This window comes from Salvia miltiorrhiza, chromosome 8 (assembly GCF_028751815.1).
Source record: "Salvia miltiorrhiza cultivar Shanhuang (shh) chromosome 8, IMPLAD_Smil_shh, whole genome shotgun sequence".
Classification (NCBI taxonomy): domain Eukaryota; kingdom Viridiplantae; phylum Streptophyta; class Magnoliopsida; order Lamiales; family Lamiaceae; genus Salvia; species Salvia miltiorrhiza.
In genome coordinates, this window is record NC_080394.1 from 36,496,317 (window position 1) to 36,514,630 (window position 18,314).

The following is an 18,314-nucleotide window of genomic DNA, read 5'->3' on the forward strand; positions in this document are numbered from 1 at the left end:
ATCTGCCGGTATAGGACGCCGAAGATACTCGGCACCGTATGCCTGGATGACAACTTTGTAAAACTTCTTTAGGCATAGCCATTTGTCGTGTCAGTAATTTTCAAATACTCGTCAAAAGTATTCACCGAAACACCAGTGGCTTGTTGTCCGATAGCCACCGTGCATTTCTACAACGGCGTGAGGGAATCCCGACCCGTAGCATCCACCCTCATCCGAAAGTAACCATCAACACCTTGCATACCATCGACGATGTGCAAGAATAGCTCATTCTGCATTCGAAAACGATGTTGAAAAAATATTGGGTCGTACGTCAGATTGTTGTTGAAGTAATCTTGAAGAAGCAATTGATGGCAGCCTCACGATCACGATAAACAAACCCTCTACTGGAAATAACAAGTCGTTAGGGTTGTGGTTGGGGAGTGAAAAATTGAGCAACCGTATTTTGCAATTGGACAATGATGTCCATGATTTCTTGCGTCTCCCCTTCGGACGAAGACAAAGTAGCATCGAACCACAAAGCCATTTTGTGATAGAGATGCAAGAAATGAAGAAGCAATGAAAAGGAAAGAGTGAAAGGGATGGAAGAAATGAAGAAGAAATGAGGAGTTTATATAGGAGTGAAAAGAAAATTTAAAAAAAAATAAAAATTGAATTTGGCCGTTTATGCCCGTTGCTAAAAAAATTAAAATTCGGCTGAAAATAGTCATTGGATTCAAAAATATTTTGATTTTTTTTAATATGGCACGTGCATTGCACGCACCTTACATAATGGCGGATGAGTCTTGCTCATCCGGATGGGTAAGGCACGATTAAGCGGGGGGCTACATCGGCTTACTCATCCGAGAATCGACTCGAGTCCCCTCGGATGAGTAAGCCGATGTGGATGCTCTTATACATTCCACATTATACGATATTTTAAACTCAATTCTCTAAAAATACTCCCCGCAATCCCATAAAAGGTGATAAGCTTACTTCATTTTAATAACTGTAACATTCTCATAAAAACATAACATTTATTAAAACTCGTGTCATTCTGAAAGGACATGAAATTGAGGGACGGAAAGAGTATTCTTAAAGCATCCACACTAGTGAGCCCCTAAAAAGAAGCTCTTAGGTGGTCATCACCACTTAAGTAAAAATAAGGAATAAAAAAAATGATAGCTGTAAATCAAGAAAGAAAAAAAATAAAAAGGGTGTCAATACCTTTGTGTAAATGAAATATTAACAAAAATAATAAAAAGTCATTAACACTATACTTGTATCCCACTCACAACACCTTTATAAGCTTTTTTTAGTTTATGTGTCAAACCCCAAATGAGAGTTTATTTCATGGACAGATGGAGTATATGTTTTCTAGCCATTTTGACATGTAATATCATAAATATCCATTGAGGGTCTACCACTTAAAGAAATACATTTAACTTAATTATATTAAAAAAATGGTAAAAAATGAACTTTGTTGAATTCATTTTTAGCAGAAAATCAATTTGAAGTTAAGCTAAAAAAATTAGGGTTAATAGCCAGAAAATATATAAACTATTTTTAAATTTGCATATTGCACATCACCTTTAAAATTAGCTCCAGAATACACCACCTTTTAATTTTATTGCAAATTGCACACGCGTTGACCATCACCTTGATCGGTGTTGACGTGGCATCGGAATTTTCAAACGTGAACTCACCGACAGTCAAAACGACGTCGTTTTGAGTGAGTATCAATTAAAAAAAAGGAAAAATCATTTTGAGTGAGTCAGCCCTAATTCATCTTCTCTCTCACTCCAACGCCGCCTCCCTCATTTCACCACCACCACTCCAGCGTCTTCCTCCTCGCCGACCGCCGCTCGCCTCCGCCCTCCTCACCACAAGACGCGCGTGCACCGACCACCATTGATTTAGATTTTGGGGCTCTGTTTTGAGCTTCGTTTGGGGAAATTTGGGCTCTATCGGACCCCCAAATCATAATTGCAGGGGGGGAGACTAGGTGGGGGCTGGAGTTGCAGATTTGGTGGTAGTTATTTGGAAATCTAGAGATTTGTGGCGGTGGTTATGGCGGAGGTGAGGCGGAGCGAACTAGGTGGAGGCGGCGCGCGAACTAGGGTTCACCACCTGCCTCAGTTCACCACCACCACTCCAGTTCATCACCGATCGCCCTCCTCACCACAAGACGCGCGCACACCGATTACCATCGAGGCTAGCCGTCGCCGCTGCGCTGCTATTTTCGCGCCGCAGCTGATTTAGATTTAAGGATGATGAATTATGGGTACTGGGAATAAGCTCTGAATTTGGGGATGATGAATGATGGGTACTGTAAATTTGGGAAAACACGGTATTTGCGGTGGTTTCTGGAGTGGCTCGCCGAATTCTGGAATGGCTTGTGGTGGTGGAATGGCTCGCCGGAAAAGCAAAGATTTTTTTTATTTCTTTTAATTCTTCAAATTATCAAAACAACGTCGTTTTGCTCATGTGGCTTGCCAGCGTGTAAAAAAAGTCACGCGGTTGTCCATGTCATCGTCGGTCAAACTTAAGAGTTGCCGGAATTTTCGCCGTGTGCAATTTGCAACAAAATTAAAAGGTGGTGTATTCTGGAGCTAATTTTAAAGGTGATGTGCAATATGCAAATTTGAAAATAGTTCGTGTACAAATTTTATATGTGTGATCGATGCGCTCAATGTATTTAATCTGAACTCATTAGAAATTTTAAGAATTTAGTACAAATGTGTTGCATAAGTTTTATTTACTGATTTTGAGCATATTTGATATGGGTTGCACAAATTTTTGCTTGTGCACGAATTCATGAGTTTTAAATTGGATACTATTTTTTTATGATCAAGGATTTCATCACAAGGATTTTACTAAAGATCATTTTTTTTATTTGATTAAAAGTTATGATTTTATTAATTTAATTTCAAATCATGCCCACTTGCTAATCCACTTGCCCTATTTTGTTAATTAGTTCCAATCTCACATCAACCCACTTGTCATATTTTATTTATAAACTCCAAAATATCTAGTCATCCTTATCCTCAAAGTTTAGCTTCCTCAATAAGCATTTATTTTACCCCAAAAAGTTAACTTACTCATTAAGACATTCTCTCTCTCTAATCTTCTAAATTACCACTTTCTTTGTCCTTCTACTTATGCACTTACGGCAGTTCCAAGTTCCAATCAGTTTCCAAGTTTTCCAAATCAAGAATAAAGGTTATTATATGTCTTAAACCTCCATTAATATTCCAGTTCTTACATTTTGATCCAAAAATTCATTCTTATACTTTGGTTAATAAATTCACAGATTCTAGCTATTAGCAAAGACCACCAACATCAAGGTTACTTCAATTCATCCCCACTCTGTCTTGTTAATTCAGAATCAAGCATCAAAGAACAACAACAAACACAGACACACACTCATAATCACTATATTTCCTAACTATTACAGTTACAGGGATTTCAAGATCTATTTTTGTAAAAAAAAAATGAGAAAGAACAGTTTTGGGAAAAACCCTAACTTTGCCCTATATGTGAATCTGGGATTGAAATTGGGGGTTTTCATTTATATGCCTTATGTGTGTGTGACCGAGAACGGAGAGGACGTGAGATCAGCTGGCCGCTACTCACGATCGGCGACGGCGACGGCACGGCGGCGAGCCGCCGCCTTATCCATTTTCTGCCAAACGAGAGAGAAGAGGAGAGAGATTAGGGTTTTTATATAAAAAAATGGGGGGGATGGAGACTTAGCTGAATTCGACAGCGACGCGGCGGTATTGGGCAGCGGCGACGTGGCGGCGAAAGCACCGCGACTGATCCATGTTCAGCCGGGAAGGAGGAAAGAGAGGGAGCTCAGATATGGTTTTAGAAACGAAAAAGAGAAGAAAAGAAGGGAGATTTGAGGCTTACCATCCCGGCGAGGCGAGGCTCGGTTCTCCACTGTGAGACCGACAACGGAGAATGGAGGAGGCGGCCAGGCGACAGCCGTGCTCTCCCTATGGCGGAGAGGGCAGACGCCCTGTTTCAGACTAGGGGATGTAAAGGTGGCAACCTCTGCGCCCTGTTCCGAGCCGAGGCCGAAGAAAGAAGCGGCGAGGCGATAGCCGTGCTCTTCCATGGTGTCACGGACGATGCTTGCATCTTTCCCATCCTTGTTGGGGCTTTCCCAACCTTAGGGCAATCATAGGCAACAACTGGTTTCGCCGTGCCACGGCTCATCAGGGGAACGAACCAGCATGTCCCAACGGACAGGCGTTCCTCGTTCACTGAACGTCGTTCCCTTCCTTAAGAAAAAGGCGAAACCCAAGTTGTGCCACTCCTTCAGAGTGCGCCAAGCATCCGCCCATGAGTCCACACGCGCAGGTTCACGTTGATCCTCGCCACGGCTTGCCCAACGATGGCAACGGGCGTGCGAGGGTGAAACGAGCGCCGTGTGACAGTCTCCCCCACTTGAACTGTGGACGTCCCCGAACATGACGTGCACCCGATGGAGACTCGGTATAGAGGACTCTTCCTCCTTCGCCGAGCTGACAAGCTCTTTCGCCGAGCATGCGCACGGTCCTCTTTGGTCGCCTTTGGGAAACGACAAAGCATCGACTCTTCGACCGCCTTGCTCCCACGCACCAGGGCTTTCTTGGGGACCTGAGAGACCCAACCGCCTAAAGATGGCGGGGTGCATCTTATTCCGCCCATACGAAACGGCTTGCCCCGCCGGTTGGCTCTGATACCACTTTGTCACGAACGATGCTTGCATCTTTTCCATCCTTGTTGGGGCTTTCCCAACCTTTGGGCAATCATAGGCAACAACTGGTTTCGCAGTGCCACAGCTCATCAGGGGAACGGCATCAGCTCCCAACCAGCGTGTCCCAACGGACAGGCGTTCCTCGTTCACTGAACGTCGTTCCCTTCCTTAAGAGAAAGGCTAAACCCAAGTTGTGCCATTCCTTCAGAGTGCGCCAAGCATCCGCCCATGAGTCCACACGCGCAGGTTCACGTTGATCCTCGCCACGGCTTGCCCAACGATGGCAACGGGCGTGCGGGGTGAAACGAGCTCCGTGTGACAGTCTCCCCCACTTGATCCGTGGACGTCCCCAGACACGACGTGCACCCGATGGAGACTCGGTATAGAGGACTGACAAGCTCCTTCGCCAGGCATGCGCACGGCCCTCTTTGGTCGCCTTTGGGAAATAACAAAGCATCGACCCTTCGACCGCCTTGCTCCCGCGCACTAGGGCTTTCTTGGGGACCTGAGAAACCCAACCACCCAAAGACTACCCGGCGGAGAGCATCTCATTCCAACGAATTTCAGGTCGGTTGGTGATTCCCACGAGTTCGAGAGAAGAAAGAAAGACTCGAAAATGGGGAAGGAGAAAGAGAAGTCCAGTGAGGAAGTGGCCAAGTAGTCGGAGAAGGCAGCGCCAAAGAGAAACCGTGGGTGTTTCATTTGCGAGAAAATGGGGCATCGTATGAGGGATTGTCCAAAGCGGGTGAATGCGATTGTTGCTGAGAGGGCTGAGGAAAGCGAGATCGTGGGTGCAAGGATGAATCCGTTGCAGTTGATGTCTGCAATTCAAGTTGAGTCCAAGAATGAGGGCGGATCAAATGTTGGTGCGGAAGAGATGATGGATCCGGCCATAATTTGGTTCGGGAACATTCGTGAAAAGGAGCTCAGAGAATGGGGTTTTATCCTATCAACAACGAGGATGTCGTTGGGTTTTGGTGGTGGTGGTTTGTTAAACCTTGAGAAGCGAGGCCCGAGACACATCGAGTCCGTGCGATGTGCCTCGACAGTTTGGGGTAAGGTTGTCGAGAAGATAGGCAACGGAGCCAAGTATTGATGCGAAGCAACACAACGTTCGGATGAGTACCGGGCGAGACACGGATGGCCGATGTTGAGTGGCATCAAGTCGAGGCCGAGGCGTGCGAGGGGTGCCAGCGGAGCAGTCACCTGCCGAAGATGGCCAAGTGCGAGAATCAGGTGGGTGTCGTGCGTCAGGCGCACACGCTGCCGAGCGAGCGTGTCGGGTGATTCCGAGCGCTGTGCGTCGGGTGTGTAGCGCGTCGAGGCACGAGCACCCATCGAGGCCGATACGCGGGTAGGCAAATACTGTGTGCTGCGCGCGCACGCTGTTGAGCGGGCGTGCCGGGTGATTTCGAGTGCTGAGCATCAGGCGTGTGGGGTGTCGGGCACGGACATCTGCCGAGGCGTGTCGAGGCGGGCGAGCGAGTAGTTCCGAGAATTGTAGCATGGGCGATGCGTGCCCGAGTAATTGACACGAGGAATGCGTGTCTTGGCTAAGGCAAATGGATGAAGGCATAAAATGTCCTTGCTAGGACTCGAACACGGGATCAGTTGGAAGCAGCGTGGGGCGGTTGCTGGGCGCTAACAGCCCATGCCCATGATCGGCAGTTTGAGTAGTGGGGCGAAAAACTGCCCGGTGGTTACATCCAAGAGCCTTGTGTCGGTTTTGCCTTGTGAAGTTGTGATGGGGGATGTCCATCACTTTTTTATGTTGTATTCTAGGGCAATGAGCCATAGACGAGTTAAGGAGTTTATGTGCGAGCTTGAGAGCAGATTCCTTGTAATTTTATTGTGGGAATAAAATTAAGGGTTGGGCGAGATGTCCCCGTAATTATTGTGTGTTGCTTTCAATTATGTTTATGATTATGTCCGTTGCGTGTGAACTTTGATGTGTGCATAAACTCGTGAGCCTCATATACTCTAAGTGACAAACGAGTGTTGGTGAGGGTGAAGCTGGTCGGGTTGCGGGAACTTGACGCTGCGCAAGGGCGAAAAATTCTAGTGCAAAGGATACCTTGTGACACATGGCCAGGCAGTGGCTGTGGTCACCAAGGCGGCGACATGCAGAATCCCGACAAGACGGAAGGAGGCTGAGAAAGAGGGTAGAGAGCAGGGGAAGAGGGCGTCCAGAGAGGCGGCGCCGCCCTCAGCCGACCAAGAAAGAGGGAGAGCCAAGAGGGAGAGTTGAGAGAGAGGCGTGTGTTTTATGTCTTGTGTGTGTGTGTGTGTGTTATGTTTTTTTTTATGTATAAATGTTTAGGGTAGGGTTTAGTTGGGCTCAAGCCATTATTTTTTAAATGGGCTTTTTTTTAGGGGGGGGGAGGGTTGGGCCGATTTTTTTTTATAAATTTGATGGGTATTTATTTAATTGATTGGGCCCAATTTTATTTAATTATTTGGGTTGTTATTTAAATAAGGAAAAAGGTGCAGATTAATCCCCGAAGTAGTAGCCCCTATAGCGTAAAACCCCCCTTAGTCACTGTGTGTGCAACTAAACCCCTGAACTCCGAGAAAAGGGTGCAAATTCCCCCCTCTGACCTAACATCGTTAACAGCCGTTAGTCAACTCTTTTTTTTAATTAACTCTCATCTCTCTCACTCAGCCCTCTTTCTCTCTCGGCCACTGCACCGCCGTTAACGGTGGTTGAATCACCAAGTTGTTGGATCATCTTTTATCAACAACACAAACGATTAATCCAATTCCAATCAATCGACATTATATAGAAATAGCGAAAATAAGAAGGTTATGATCGTTACATTGTGAGAGGCGTCAAATTTGGCGACGGCGCCGATGCCTTGGCAAACATCACAAACTCGCGAAGCTTCGAGGCGGCTGGCTTGCTTCTGCGGCGTGATTTGGGGCGACCTTCACACTGTCTTTTGTTGAAGCAAAGCACAGAGGACGACCGCAAGTTTGAGAGAGAGCAGCCGATGGTGATGAGGAGCGTGCGCGACGCTCTTCATTCGAAATTCGAGCGGTGGAGGCAAGCTGGTGCTAAGGTTCAATCCTTCGTCCTCTTCAGAGGAGAATCGAGCAGGAGGCGGCTCTCCAGCCGGGTGCGACTGCACTAGAGCCATGGATTGGCTGCTTGCCGGCCTTTTAGCAACGGTGGCGGCGATTTCGCCGTATTTGAGAGAAAGAGGCGACTCCTCATCGAGAAAAGCTAGGGCTCGCGAACTGTCACAGATTGAGAGAGAGAGCATGCGGTGGGTGTCATTGGCGGTAGGTGGCCGGTTTGCCGAATATCGCGGCGGCGATTTCGGACAGAATGAGGGAATTAGGGCTCGCCCTTGACGCTGAGCGTGTGTAGCCGAGAGAGCTCCGGGGTTTAGGGCCCAGGAGAGAAGGAAAGGGGCAGCGCCCTCGGCCAGCCTCGCCTGGCCTCGCCGGAGCTTGAATCAGCGGCGGCGGCGATCAGATTTTGGAGGAGGAGGGCTCCCTGTTTTTTGTGAGTGACTTTTTGAGAGAAAAGAGAGATGAGAGATAATTAAAAAAAAATTACTAACGGCCGTTAACGGCGTTAGGTCAGAGGGGGGAATTTGCACCCTTTTCTCAGAGTTTAGAGGTTCAGTTGCACACACAATGAGTAAGAGGGGTTATACGCTATAGTGGCTACTACTTTGGGGGTCAATCTGCACCTTTTCCCTTTAAATAATAAGGCTGCAAATTTTGGCCTTATTTTTTTTAAAGTGTTTGAATTTTCACTAAATTATTTAGTGGATTTTAATCTCTTGATTAATTTTAAATATTCAATGTTGGGATTATTTATTTTTAATGAAGTCCATTCTATTAATTTAAATTATTGATAGACTTTTAAAGGAAATATTTTGGGGATTAAACCCTTATTATATGATTTAATTATTTTCAAGGCTTTATGAGCATGAATTTTTAAATGATTAAAATATTTTTAATTATTTCCATCTTAATGGAATTTAAAATATTTTATTTAAGTTAAGTTTAAATAGAAAGCGGAATTTCTTATTTATTAAATGGTCAAATTGTATAGAGTATTTTCAAAAAAAAAAAAAATGGTGCATGATTTTATGCTTAAGTGAACTCGTGATTTAAGTGATACCAAGTATTTGGATTTTTGGTTCATGTGTTGATTGTTTATGTGATATTATGTGTTGTTATGTGATTAGTCAAGGGCCAAGGCTATGTTTGGTTTTGACTATTTTTAATCGAACATTTATGGATGCTAGAACCCTAAAACACTAAAAGATACCCTAGACACGTAGAAATAGACCTTGTCTTATGACAATTTCTTCACAAACTTACCGACTCTTCATCACTAAAGGTCCGGGCGACAGGAAGTGAAGCCGAAGAAGAAGTGACTCCACACCAGCTTTAAGAACGCAATAAGGTGGGCATTACATTTACTACGTATATAGAGATCCCCTGCGTGACGTAGGCCTATAGCTCAAATCAAACAATCAATAAGACGATAATGGAATAATAAAATAACAATAGCACTTGGATAAATTGATAATGGAGATGTGTTGTACCTTGATGACTAGGATTGAGATGAAAATCTGAAAAATAATTAATATAACATTAAAATTATATACACATAAAAAAAATTGAAAAGGATAAACAAAAACAAGCACATAAGCATTGCAGTGGACAGCAATGCCGACATGAAAATAGTTTTTGATGAGAAACAACTACCAATTGACAATTGCATATCTAGCTTTATGCTACACCCCTGCGTACTACGCCTCCTCCTTCAGATTCAGCCACGTGTCTTTCTCTTTGATACCACCTTTTCCCAAAACCACTTTTCCTGTTTCGATTGTTTTGCTTTTTTAAATATGGGTTCTAGAACAAATATATTTGCTGACCTCTAATATTTAGACACATATTAGTTTCTTGGTTTTGTAAATGCCTTTAGTTCATCTGCCTCTTATTCCCTTTTTCCATTACCTTTAAGCTTGTGTCTGTGTTGTATTATTTGCTCTCATGGAAGGCTCACGCATTCCCTTTAAGCTTGGGAAATGGATCTTTATGGACAGTACAAGTGTACAACTACTAATATTATTACGTCGAGGAATATTTATGAAATTTTTATCTCTTATAATTGTTAACTTAGTGAGATGAAAATCAATTCAGTGTAAATGTTTTTTTATGTATTAAATCGTTATCTCTTTCATTTGTATTTTTTTTATTTTGTTTATTAAATTTATTTTATTAAATATTCTTGTTATATTCTTGTCATTTATTTTTGTCTCGTTTTTATCCGGTGACCGATTTTTTCTTAAGCCGACGTCGGAAATTACACGGTGGCAGCCGGAATTGATGCGGTGGCAGTCGGAAATTGACACCTAAGCATTTTATTGAGAATTGGAAAAAAAAAATCCACTTCATATTAAGTGATAATTTTATAATTATAATAAAATTGAAGATTTATTTGTAAACTATATTTTTACTTTTATTCCATTGTTCTTTATCTTCTTATTTATTTTATTTTATTTTATTTCTTTCTAAAATTGTGAAATAACTAATTATAAAATATTTAATATGGATATCAAATTTAACATTTATTTTGTTTCCTCAATCGATTTTCCACTAATCATACTTTAATTTGAGAATTCCCAAATAAATTTTCATTTATCAATCTTCAATTTGAGAATCCCCAATTGATTCCTCACTAATCTTACTTCAATTTCATAATCCAAATCGATTTATTTCACTAATCTTATTTCAATTTGAGAATCCTCAAATAATGTTTCACTAATCTTACTTCAATTTGAGAATACCCATATGATTTTCCACTAATCATACTTCAATTTCATAATACCCAAATGATTTCCCACTAATCAAGTATTTGAGAATCTCCAATCGATTCCCCACTAACCATACTTCATTTTCTTAATCCCCAAACGATTTTCCACTAATCATACTTCAATTTCATAATCTCCAAATGATTCTCCACCTATCATACTTCAATTTGGGAATCATAATTGATTTTCCACTAATCATACTTGAATTTTAGAATCCCCAAATAGTTTTCCACTAACCATACATCATTTTTCATAATCCCCAAATGATTACCCACTAATCATACTTTAATTTCACAATCCCAAAATAATTTTTCACTAATCATACTTCAATTTGACAATCCTCAAGATCTACTGTTAGATATTTTCAAAATGCCATCGATGCCCCGAAGGAGTGAACGTGAAAGATATCCAGACACCAACAATTAGTTGTTCTTGGTTTCAGTGATCTGGTCGTATGTTGTGCTTGCATTAATTGCATTTTTTTTGTTAGTGGTAACCCCATTTGTAAGTGCAATTGGATATTCAAGTGGAAATTTGCCAATACCTCCGGGTAAATTGAGAATACCGTCGGATTAAATCGAGAATACCTCCGGGTAAATTGAAAATATCGTCGGGTAAATTGACAATACCTCCGGGTAATTTGAGAATACCGCCGGGAAAATTGAGAATACCGCAGGGAAAATTGAGAATACCGTCGGATAAATTGAGAATACCGCCGGGTAAATTGAGAATACCGCCGGATAAATTGAGAATACCGCCGGGTAAATTGAGAATACCGCCGGATAATGTATACATTATCAAATTTCCCCGGCGGTATTCTCAATTTACCCGGCGGTATTCTCAATTTTTTCGGCGGTATTCTCAATTTTCTTGGCGGTATTCTCAATTTATCCGGCGGTATTCTCAATTTTCCCTGCGGTATTCTCAATTTTCCCGGTGGTATTCTTAAATTACCCGGAAGTATTGTCAATTTACCCGACGATATTTTCAATTTACCCGGAGGTATTCTCAATTTAATTCGGCGGTATTCTCAATTTACCCGGAGGTATTGTAAAATTTTCACTTGAATATCCAATTGCACTTACAAATGGGGTTACCACTAACAAAAAAACACAATTAATGCAAGCACAACATATGATCAGATCACCGAAACCAAGAACAACCTAATTGTTGGCGTGTGGAGATCTTTCACGTTCACTCCTTCGAGGAATCAATGTCGTTTTGAAAATATCTAATAGTAGATTTTGGAGGCCCTCAGTCGTCAATCCCTTCAAAAATCAAAATTTTTAGAAAAATTGTATATGAATATTAAAATGTTTGGCAAAAAAAAAAATAATTACTACCTGCACCATATACTCCATATATCTGTGATCAAAATTGTAATCAGATGGATTTTGAAGAGAAAAACGTGGCTGATTCTGATGAGAAGTAGATGTGTTGCCATACTCATGCACAAAATCACGTACAAATATTTTACATTAAATCACGTGATGGAATATTTTTCAATCTACATGTACAAATATAAAAGACTTGCAGTGGAATATTATTAATCACGTGACCAGTGAACCAAATGAAGGGAAAATTGACAATACCTTCGGGTAATTTGAGAATACCGCAGGGAAAATTGAGAATATCGTCGGAGAAATTGAGAATACCGCCGGGTAAATTGAGAATACCGCCGGAAAAAATTGAGAATACTGCCGATAGATTATTAATTTCGACAAAGGGTAGTGATTTTTGGACACTAGGTATCTTAGACACCTAGTGAAAAATTTATAACTTAAGAATGTTAGTTTGATTAGTGATTAACTCATCACTCATCACTAATCTAAGATTCCTAGTAAGAATTCAAGATTCTTAGTAAGAATCTTATAATTATAACTTAAGAATGTTAATTAGTGATTAACTCATCACTCATCACTAATCTAAGATTCCTAGTAAGAATTCAAGATTCTTAGTAAGAATCTAATAATTATAACCTAAGAATGTTAATTTGATTAGTGATTCACTCATCACTCATCACTAATCTAAGATTCCTAGTAAGAATTCAAGATTTTTAGTAAGAATCTTATAATTATAACTTAAGAATGTTTGTTTGATTAGTGATTCACTCATCACTAATCTAAGATTCCTAGTAAGAATTCAAGATTCCTAGTAAGAATCTTATAATTATAACTTAAGAATATTAGTTTGATTATTGATTTACTCATCACTCATCACTAATCTAAGATTCTTACTAAAAATTCAAGATTCTTAGTAAGAATCTTAAAATACCGCCGGAAAAACTTAAAATACCGCCGGTCGATATTCTCAAATATTATGCCGGTATAATAAAACATCACGACGGTATTTCCATTTTTCAACGGCGATATTAAGATTATTTCCGACGGTATTATAATAATGTATTTATGTTATATAATTTGTTATCATTTTTTCTTTTTCACGTTTCTTATATGTATATATATTCCTCTTAAATTGAAGAATCTTAACAAGATTAATCACTAATCTAGTTTGGAATCGAGAATTTTAAGTAGAATCCCAACTGATCACTCTATCAATTGAAGAATTTTAACAAGATTATTCACTAATCTAGTTTGGAATCAAGAATTTCAAGTATAATATCTACTAATCATTCTTGAATTGTGGAATCTTAACAAGATTATTCATTAATCTAGTTTGGAATCAAGAATCTTAAGTAGAATCCCAACTCATTAGGTCTCTGAATCTTAACAAGCTTATTCAAATTACATTTGCACCCATGACTATTAAAAATAAATAAATAAAATAAAATAAAAAGAGACACCAAATCCGGTCCGCTAATCTTATAAATTGTAGAGTCTTAATTAGTTCTTATTTCTCACGTTAAAATAGATTTTTATTAGAATTCCTCCATATATATGTATGGTTGTTTATTTTAAAAAATTATATAAATAATTAGTTATTTCTATTGAGATTATTTGTCGGTTTGTTGTGAAGAAGTGTGTTATGATATTTTTTTATAGAAGTGATACAAAGTAATTTGGCTTTAATAGTGGTGATTACATTAAAGTGCTGAGAGATTAAATAATAGCCGCAATTTTAAGTTTGTAATTTGAAGCTGTGTGATAGAGATTGATTTATGATAAATAAATCTGTGTCCGCCCGATACACGTGAGATATCACATATGTCCGGCCTATACACTTGAGTTTCGGTCGGATACTTTTTAAAAAATATTTTTGTGGGTGGTCTTAAAGTTGAGCCAAACATATTTTCCTTTGTTTTGTTATTTTATATTTTTTTTACTTCTCATGGTTAGTGGAAAATTATTTGGAGATTCTCGAATTGAAGTAAGATTAGCGAGAAATTATTTGGGAATTCTCAAATATAAGTATGATTAGTGAGAAATGGATTGAGGTTCTAAAGTTGAAGTAAGATTTGTGGGAAATCATTTAAGGGTTCTCAAATTGAAGTAAGATTAGTGAGAAATCATTTGGAGTTTTTCAAATACAAGTATGATTAGTGGTAAATCATTTGGGGATTCTTGAATTGAAGTAAGATTAGCAAAAAAATATTTGGGGATTCTCAAATACAAGTATGATTAGTGGGAAATGGATTGAGAATTCACAAATTGAAGTAAGATTTACGGGAAATCATTTGGGGGTTCTCAAATTGAAGTAAGATTAGTGAGAATCTATTTGGAGATTCTCAAATTGAAGTAAGATTAGTGAGAAATGGATTGAGGATTCTCCAATTGCATTTGCACTAATTTTACTTTAATTTCATAATCCCAATTGATTTTCCACTAATCGGACTTTAATTTCATAAACCCTCAGTTGCATTTGCACTAATCTTATTTCAATTTCATAATCCCCAATTGATTTCCCAATAATCGAACTTCGATTCATAAACCCCCAATTGCATTTGCACTAATCTTACTTCAATTTCTTAATCCCTGATTCATTTCCCACTAATTGAACTTTGATCTCATATACCCCTAATTAGTTCAATTAGTTAATGATTCACTAATGGTTATGATTATTCTTAATTTAAAGCACGATTCTCAATTTTTAACTCTAAGTTCTAAACATAAAATTTGAATAAATTAGTTCAATTAGTTCATGATTCACTTTATTAAAACTCGTGTCACTCTCAATTGAATACTAAAAATTAGGATGAAGGGAGTAATATATTTATTTTAATATCATATCATTAATATTTTCTACTAATAGTTTTATTAATATATTATTCTAATATATTTTCCACTAATATTTTTTATTACTATATTATCTTAATGATGATTATTTTCGGTGGATTTTTTTGGCAAAGAATTGAGGAACACAAACTCAAGATATATATATACATCGAGAATAAATGCATGATAAGTATGATATTTCATCAGTTCAAACGAGAAATTAAAAACCCACAAAAAAAATCAGTTTGTTAACTCGATTTTGTGTCTACCAAAAATTTGAAGTGCATGCAGGCTTTAGGAAGTGACGTGTCTAAATGTAAGGGGACTACACAAAAAGTTGAAGTAGGAGCAAAGGTGGTAAAGTTACAAAACATGGGCCCATTCGAAACCGGAAACAGCTAACGCCCTTTATTTTACTAACAACCGGGTGGTTTTACATGTTACACGTGTAATCATCGTAACGGAGGGCGCATCACGCAGGGGTGTAGTGTAGACTCTTCCCAAATGATGTCAAAATCCAATAGTCGTATAGGTCAATTAACTAGCTTGAGCTTCTGACAATTTTCAAGAAAGGTTAAGGGACTAACCGACTATTAATGGGAAAATTGGAATTGTCAAACTTGTCGGCAGCGGCAATGAGCTTGGGTCTTGAATTTTCTCGTACTTCCTGAATCATGATAGCAATCCTCTTGAATTTTCTTGTACTTCTGAGTTCTTTGATTCTTCGAACGAGTCTTAGAATTTGGGACTAATCGATTTAAGAATTTAGGTAATTGAGATTGCAAAGCGATTAATGAATTTCAAAATATGGGCAAGAAATCGAAGATTGAAATATGAAGAACAAGATAGAATTGTAGGATAATACAATTTGCAATTTCTCCTATTTATCTTCACAATTCTAACAGTTGAAAATTCATTGAAAAAATATTTTTTTTGAAACAAAGAATTGAGAAGTAGAACAATTGAAAAAATATTACATAGCTGCACGACAGAGCGAGAGGTGAAGAGTTGCATCAAAAAAATATTTTCTTATCCAAAAAATTTAGGGATGTAATTTAAGGGATATAATTTTTTGGGGCTCCAAATTTTTTTTGAGATATAAATTTTTGGGTCCCAATTTTTTTTAATGCTAGTAATATACACACAAAAAGAAATTGGGCCCATAATAATAATAGCATATGTAAGAGGATATAAAACTTTTTGGGCCCCCGAAAATGATAGGCCTTGGGCGGTTGCCCATGTTGGCCCACCCTTAGAGACGGTCCTGTAGTATCATATTGTGTAGTCAATTTTATACCAAGCCGTGTAGGATACTGTGTATGTCTCGTATAGTTGTTGATTCGTTTGACCAATCGACGTGTATGGATGAAACCAACTAAAAGTATAAATCACTAAATTTGATAATTATGATATAAAAAAATATACAAGTACGAATTGGGCATCAACTATTAGTAATTAGACAATTGCCTATATCTTCGTAAATATATCTAAGATATTTCTTGAAGCATGATAACTCTTTTAAATACTTAAAACTTCAAGTAATTGTTAATTACTAATTTGTTAGAACATGAAATATAATTAAGTGAGTAAATACAACTTTCAATATGTTGATGATTTGCATCTAAGGTGTTTTCTTAATATTGTATCGAAAATTCCTTTAACAATTCAGGTGACCTCTACACAGTTAGTGTGCTTAGCTACATAGTTGGTTACACAATTAGTTGCACTGTCAGTTGGTTACACAATTAGTGCACAGTTGGTTACACGGTTAGGAGAAAAAATTCAAACATATATGCTATTTTTTTTACTTACTTAACCCATTAAACTCCCTGATTCATCCAATCCACATATCGAAACATATTAATTATTGATTACAATAAAGTTCGACGAAAATGCACAAATAGAGTTAAGTATCGAAGACAATCACAAATCAAAGAGCTACTGCTAGAAAAAATAATCTACGTGCAATGCGATAGCGGTACTTGCTAAGGTAGACCTCGTCCACCATGCACTGATGATGTTCTTCCAATGTCAAGAGGCTATCTAGCTACATGATAATCACATTAGGAAGATTTGAATTAAAGCCATTCTCCCTCCAAATACTAATCTAGTCACAAGAGCATACTCTTGCATTGCAAATCTAATGTCATTTCCACCAATGCAGAACCACTTCTCGTGATTCGAGAAATTGGGGGTCAGTCAATTCATGTGACAACAAATAATGTAGCATATTGTTTGCGTTCCCGGATCTCCTCAAATTGATGAAACGGTCCAATGGTGAAATTCGAAACTTGTCAACAGCCTCTCCATCACCCCCGATCGTAAACAATGTGTGACGTATCTGATTTAGAAACTTAGATCGCACATAGAGGTCAATACTTGTACGACTGGAGTGTAGGCCTTGCCCATGCAAACCTAGGCTATTATCAAGAGACATGTGTATTAATATGATGAAAGAAAGAAACTAATCAAGCTGGAAACAACTAAAACTTTATTGATTTAGTAGAAAAACCAAACATAACAATACAAAGAAACAATGGAAGCTAGTAAGTAATTGTGTAAGCTATTGTGTAGGCGCTCGGGTAGACAACTATGTAAGCACCTATGGACCGATTTACAATTATGTATCCTACTACTCCCTCTGTCCCAACTAATTTGATCTATATTCCTTTTTGGATCGTCCCAACTAAGTTGATCAATTTCCTTATATGGAATACATTAAGAAAGATCTTTGTGACTTTTTTATTTTGTTCACTATATTCATTTTATAACCAAACAGTCAAACACACTTAAAATACTAAACACTAACTTTTTAAATCCTATGCCAAAAAAAATTGATCAAATTAGGTGGGATAGGAGTACTATGTAAGGAAGAACTTCAACTATGTCAGAAATATATCTATGTAATATATAAAAGATCAGTCTAACGGTTCTTTTTTACCGCCAATTTTAGCAGTTTCAGAAAATTCATTTTTTTCGGCATCTCCTTCCATCATATTCTCGGCCTTTCCAACTCCTTTTAATCCATCATTTTTCTTCTTCTATATTCCAACACTCTTATCCACCACGCCGCAGCCTCTTACCCCCACGGCCCCACCTCCCAAGAAGCCGGCAACAACAATCCCAAACCCGACACTGAATTTCAATAAAAATAATATTCAAACATCTTTCTTCCTTAAATGAACATGAAAATACAGATGGAGATCCAATTAAAGAAAAAGAGTAAAAAATTAGAATTTGATTTTATTTTGTAAGAAAAAGAAAAAGAACTAGGTATATTTTACCTAAAATCTCTTCTTGAATCTGATTTTCTTTTATCTATTTCTTCATTTAGAGGGTATATGGAAACTTGAAAGATCTAGAGAAATCAAGCTTTGTTTCATGGCCGCCAATCTTGCCATCCTTGACGCGACCTCGAAGTAGTGGTTGTAGAGAACACGTCGTAGATTTTGAGATTGATAAGGGCGGACAGTGCATGGAAAATAATAAATTATAGTTGAAAAATATTTGTAAAAAGATTGTTGCATATGAGATTATAAAAAAATAAGTTGGGGTAGAGGAATTTATTTTTTGGGTAGC